Here is a 6,523-nt window from a genome sequence, read left to right on the forward strand (position 1 = left end):
AGGGACTAGCTATGATACGTTTGGTTCCCCCTGCCTCTGCAGAGACAAGAAAATTACAGGCCAGGGGCTGTACTCAAAAAGCTTCTCAAAGTAGGAGTGCTGATCTAGGATCAGGTCCACCCTGTCCATGTTATGTTATTCCTTATGATCTAAAAGGCAGAAATGATCCTAGATCAGCACTCCTGCTATGATAGTTTTTTTATTATCACAGGGCCAGGAATCCATCCTTGAGACAGTCAGTCTAAAGCTCTTCTCATCCCCTGAATTATTTAAAAAAAAACTGCTCTCGTGTTTTTGATCCTTAACCATAAAACTGGATCTTTCTGCTCATGTCTCATTGTCTTGGGTCCCTGATTTGCCTAGAAAAAAACCCTGACTGTATTTACAGAAATCTGTTGCTTTCACCCAAGCATACTAGCCTGGTTCCAGATCAGCTTTTGCCTACTCTATTGTCATTGGCAAGCCAAACATTGCATGGCAATTCCATAAGGGGTTGGCAAGAGAACAGAAACTGACTGGCACAGGCTACGAGCATCCGCAGTCATTTAAACACAGGCATTTGTTTTATGTGGGGGGGAAATTACACAGGTTGACTTCTGAATTAGAAAGTGGGAAGACACACACTTCTACTCTCTGTTGCTCACCACATTGTCCTGAGGTAAATTCTGACTTATCTTCCATAGCCCAAACAAACAACTCCAACACCAGCCCCAGCGTCAACCCTGGTCCACGCCCTAGCTTCAGTACTAGCGTCAACTCCAGTGGAGTCCACTCTCACCCAGTTCCTGATCCTCTTTTATCAGGATTTTCTCACCAATCCTCCTGACTATCAGTAGCAGGAAGTGTCTTCAGCCAGCCTTGGCATGCTGTGGGTCCCTGGCTCCTGACCTCATGTTGTTTACCAGACACTGTGACCTGCTGCTTGTGGTATCAGGAGCTGCGGGGACACAATCACCCATGTTTTTACAGGAAAAGCATGTAAACATATCAGATATCTTTAGCTGCACAGACAGAAATGATTGTTTGTGGAAGTCTTAGGTCATCTGGCCTGGGTGCCTGTCTGCTTCTGTATTAGTTTGATAAGTTAGTTGATGAAGATACGCACTGGCACCCAGACTAGTGGTCTTCAATGGCAAAGTTTTAAAAAACAGACGGAAAAACAATGCTCCACTTCCCATACTGAACAGGAAAGTCATAGACAGGAATTGAGGCTAAGCCTTGGTAAACACAAGATAAATGGCAGTTACATCACTGTCAGGAATAGTGTTAAACCTTCATCCAGAACAAAAGTAATCTTTATAATACTATAGTGTACTGGCACCAAGGTGCAGTCCTATAGCTGACATATTGATTTCCATTCAGTTCTGTGAGTAGGAGTCCGATTCACACTGACAGTTAGATTATCAGAGCTCAACTTTATGCATCACATTTTTTAGGTAGAAAGAAGAAATTCTAAACCTTTTTATGTCAGATTATGAGCATTTGCATGTAGGTATACAGCGGTACCCACAGCAAGCAACTAAATTCAGACTTGCCATGTTAATCTCCATCTGAAACTGAAACTGAAAAGTGAAAGTGGAAACTCTAATTGAAGCATAGATTTTGTGACAGTAAACCAAACATACAGTAAGGCTCATATGACACAGCATTTCAGTACTTAGAAGTTACAGATTATGGCTTTAGTTTCTTATACCTGTCATCAACAGCAAAGCATGTATTTCATCAGACTAAATGTTGAGCACTCTCTGTCCTATCGTTGTGGGGGGAAAAAAGAGGAACACCTCCCAGATTTTCATTTCAAGGAGGTGCGTTTGCACTTAGCCCTCTAGGTACAGTAGCTAGTCTAGCCTCAAACCCCAGGTAGCTCTGCACCAGAGTGTGTTTCATTCAACATCAAAGGATATCATTAACAGATGAACATCATCAGCGTGCTGGAACAAATATGGCAACCACAAAGGGTAAGTGTTTTGAAAGGAAGAGAGCGCACCTACTGTAGCATGGACGTGAGGACTGAGCAGGGAAGGTAGTTGTGCCACAGGTACTTTAAAGCAGACTTCCTGATTAGTTCTGGCGCTAACTTGAATGGGGCTGGCTGGGGATGGGGGCTTGAGCTGGCTGGGCCTAGAATCTGACTGGCTGGGGCTGGGGGCCGGATAAGGTTGGGGCTGAGGTCTGACTAGCAGGATGGGGTTGGGGATAGAATTTGGCTGGGGCTAGGGTTTGGGGCAGAGGCCAGGGGCTGGGGGCTGGGGCTGGCTGGGGGATTTTAGTCAACAGGAGTGCCTTTAGGGCTAGGGGTCAATTTGTAATTAAGCTGGCTGGGGTCTGAACAGAGCAGCACAGTGGGAGACCAGACAATGCAGAGCTGAGGGTCTAGTTGTTCACAGAGAGGAGCCAGTTATAAGCTACTCTGGTTAATTATTCCCCAATGTGCTTTAACAGGAGTAACTTCAACAGGTCTTTGGTTTCGTTTGACGTTTCCAAAAATAAGAGGATAACGAATGACCCAAAAATCTAAAATGTGTCATCAGCCCCAAACATTTTGTAATGCTGCTTTTGTAATATTCCAATAACCCAGTGTGTCTTCATTGGTGAATGCAGTGTCATGATTCCTTTCCCTAGTTCAGTGTTATGAATGGAGTGTGCTGTGAGGTTTGGTAGAGGAGAATTGTATCTGTTTCTGGTCTTATTTTACAACACTACGGAGTACAAGATGGGTGGTGTTCCTACGGGTTACTTCTCCAGTCCCATCCTTCAGCTTTATAGCAAACTAAGGGGCGGGGTTGCTATTTTGTTATTTTACAAATTAGGGAGTGGGCCTTTAAGCAGCACAAGGTGGGTGGTGTTCCCACAGGCTACTGTTCTCCTTAATTAGCCCATTATAAAGAGATGGCAGAAGCAGTCCAACCTCTAGGAGATTCATAGCCCACAAAACTCCCTTTGTTGCACTTTCCCTCCACCATTGACTACCCAGCCAGGTGCCATAAAGTGGCAATGAGAGGAGTCGCTCTGTAAAAGAAAAAAGAAAAACGGTAAATAGTAACCATGCCCCTAATTATGCCCTGTCACTGATTGTGAATGGTTAAAGTGAAGTTCTACTTTTGGAAATGTTTTAAATGATGAATGGTGACTGCTTATCAGCTGGTGACATCATAAATCTGTCAACTATGGCACAGGGTGCCATAAACAAAAATATTGTAACCCGAGTCTAGGTTTATGATATGGTGTGTTGGGATTTCAGAGACCAGTAGGAATAACACACATGTTTTGTACTGTACTGTAATGTTAGTTGTATTGCACTTTCCAGAAGATTCAAAATACCATCCAAACAGTACAGGTGAAACCGATTCAAGGGCAAGATTTACAGAAAGAAAATCATAACTTCATTTCTAAATCACACACATTGTTCTGGGGAAATTACAGGATGACGGAGAACGTTGTCTCTCCCTGTCGTGTCATGTCCTGTCCTGTTCAGAGAGGTCGAACAGAGTGATGCTCCTTTAGGATGTCTGACTGGCACATACTGGAGGCTGTGTGTGTGTGTGTGTGTGTGTGTGTGTGTGTGTGTGTGTGTGTGTGTGTGTGTGTGTGTGTGTGTGTGTGTGTGTGTGTGTGTGTGTGTGTGTGTGTGTGTGTGTGTGTGTGTGCCTAGACATTCAGCTGACTAATAAATGCCTCACAAGCACATTTAGGTCTGAAACTATTTCATACTCCTAGTCAATCAGAATGTTGTTAATTCATGTGTTTGGAATGTTTTCCATCCAGTCATCTGGAATTTGTAACTTGGATTTTTCCAAAATATTGGAAAATCCTTACCACGTACTCTTCCTGGCGACAATGCATGACAATCTGAATAATTATGAGCAGTTCCTGGTGATGTTAGAAGACTCGCCAAAGGTTCCATTGAAAAAATATGATGATTCCATTCATGCACATGGTTAATCAAAAATCATAGATTAGAGGTACAAGGACCATTATCTGTCTCGAATGGCCATTAAGAAGAGTTTTAAACAATATACTGTGTGTTTGATCGTTCAAGTTAGTCCAGTCCTTTTTTGGATTAAAACAAACAAGCAAACAAAGAGAATAAACACTTTAGTTGTCACGCCCTGACCTGAGAGAGCCTTTTTATGTCTCTATTTGGTTTGGCCAGGGTGTGATTTGGGTGGGCATTCTATGTTCTGATTTCTATGTCTTCTATTTCTTTGTGTTTGGCCGGGTATGGTTCTCAATCAGGGACAGCAGTCTATCGTTGTCTCTGATAGGGAATCATACTTAGGCAGCCTTTTTCCCTGTTGTGATTGTGGGAAGTTATCTTTGTTAGTGGCACTATAGCCCTGTTAAGCTTCACGGTCGTGCCTTTGTTTTGTTGGCGACATTTTATATAAAATAAAGGTATGTACGCTCACCACGCTGCACTTTGGTCCACCTATTCCTTCCAGGAAGACGGCCGTGACATTAGTGAAAGAAACACTTAAGTGAACGAAACACTTAGTCATTAAGAAAGTTCCGATTTTTTACTTTGACACTGCTTTAGGTATTTTGACCATGAACGTCTGAAATGTTCAGTTGAATGCAGTGTCCCTCCCGCATGACTGAAATGGCACACTATTCGCCATTTACTGCACTACCTTTTATCAGGGTCGACAGGGCTCTGGTCGAAAGTCGTGCAAAATATAGTAAATAGCGTGCCATTTGGGACACATGCAATTATTTTAAACTGCCATTCACTGTAATTACCAGAAACAAATCACAAATAATTGTTCTTTCAATCAGCACCTTTTGCAAACAGAGGAGGGGAGATCAATCCCAATATATATGGGAGAGTGGGATTGTTTCTAGGAAACGATACACAAAATTAGTAATTTGAACTGTTCAAATGATTAATTTTGTGTATGGTTTCCCAAATCCATCCCACTCTCCCCTATATCTTGGGCTTGATCTCACCTCCTCTGTTTTGCAAACACACGTAACAACACGTTTGGCAACACCTCAGCCAGCTATGCCACCAAATATCTAGCAATATTTAGGATGAGGTCATCATTTCATGGAGTCTGAAGGAAGAAACCACATGGAAAAAGTGGTAAGCAAGTTAGAGTAGGTCCCCCAAAAAATGGACTTTCTCCCCATGTCAAATTCATTTGTTAGAGGTTTCATGATGTTTCATGATGCTTGAAACCTCTAACACAATAATAATGTTAAGATTGTGCTTTACATCAGTTGGGGTGCTAGCTAACTGTAGCTTATGCTTTCAGTACTAGATTCATTCTCTGATCCTTTGATTCAGTGGGCAGCATGTCAGTTCATGCTGCAAGAGCTCTGATAGGTTGGAGGACGTCCTCCGGAAGTTGTCATAATTACTGTGCAAGTCTAAGGAAGGGGTTGAGAACCATGTTCCTCCAAGGTGTTTTTTTGAAGTCAAAGTACCCAGAGGAGGATGGTAGCTAGCTGTCCTCCAGCTACACTATGGTGCTACCCTAAAGAGTGCTTTTGAAGCTAATGTAGACCTTCATTGTAAAATAATGTGTTTTAATCAATTATTTGGTGACATTAATATTTTTAGTATAGTTTAATCTAAAAATGATGACTTTTTGTATGTTTGTCTTTTTATTTTTTAAATTAAATTCACTTGAGGAGGATGATTGTCCCCTTCCTCCTCTGAGGAGCCTCCATTGAATTAAATAATATAAAAACTTAAACTAAGTAAAAACTAGTAAATCTGATCTGACCACTAACTGAAACTAAGCAGACTAATATAAAACACAAAACTAGAATAACCTTGAGCACAACTTATGCAAGCAAGTATGTTCTGAAATTGAGATACACCTCTCTGTAACTCATGATATAGAGTATAATACATGATATAGAGTAGGTTATTACCTGAAAATGGGTGTGTCGTCGCCACACATCTTCCCTGGAGGTTGGAAAGTGCACATATGGGGTGGGATTCTGGTGATCAAACCCTGGGAATTGATATATAATACTTCATTACTTTTCACAGCAGAGAGAAAATTCACTGAGCCATTTACTGGAAAAGTATAGCTAGAATTTACTCTGAAACCTACTTCTATCTATCCGGATTTGCCTTCTTTAAAATCCTCTTCTCCTTTCCTTCCTCCTTCACCCCCATTACATTACTGCTGGGAATGTTTTTTACTGCAGGAGGGATGGGGGAGGGAGCAATGGTAGACCCACTTCTCGACATTCTTGCTCTACCTCTTCTCTACCAAATGACTCAGTATTCACCTCTCAGTGTTCCATGAATACAGTATACTGAGCAACTATTCAGAGTATATAAAGATGCATGTACAGGAGTGAGTTTGAGAGTGTTTGAAGCCTTGCAGAAGCATGTTGGTCTTTGTGGTATTGGTGGCAGGGGACAGGCAGCCATGGACACATGTTGATGGCTAACAATGCAGGCTGGAAGAAACAAACAGGCACATTCCATGGTTGCGGGTGGGGGCTGGAGGAAATGTATGCTTGCGTGTGTGTGTGTGTATGTGTGTGTATGCATGTGCATGTG

The 6,523-nt window shown here is 42.1% G+C and overlaps 1 long non-coding RNA gene across 2 annotated transcripts; it reads right to left on the bottom strand.

Moving 5' to 3' along the window:
• Positions 1–881: 881 nt before the first annotated feature.
• LOC135507346 (uncharacterized) lies at positions 882–6,133 on the bottom strand. Of its 2 annotated transcripts, none has more exons than XR_010450647.1 (3): positions 6,066–6,133; positions 5,881–5,963; positions 882–937 (listed from the first exon to the last, which is right to left on the bottom strand). It is a non-coding gene; the product is annotated as an uncharacterized LOC135507346 (long non-coding RNA). The 2 variants fall into 2 exon arrangements; XR_010450648.1 differs by lacking the exon at positions 882–937 and adding an exon at positions 2,822–3,009.
• Between the last annotated feature and the right edge of the window lie 390 nt (positions 6,134–6,523).

This window comes from Oncorhynchus masou, chromosome 21 (genome assembly GCF_036934945.1).
Source record: "Oncorhynchus masou masou isolate Uvic2021 chromosome 21, UVic_Omas_1.1, whole genome shotgun sequence".
Taxonomy (NCBI): Eukaryota; Metazoa; Chordata; class Actinopteri; order Salmoniformes; family Salmonidae; genus Oncorhynchus; species Oncorhynchus masou.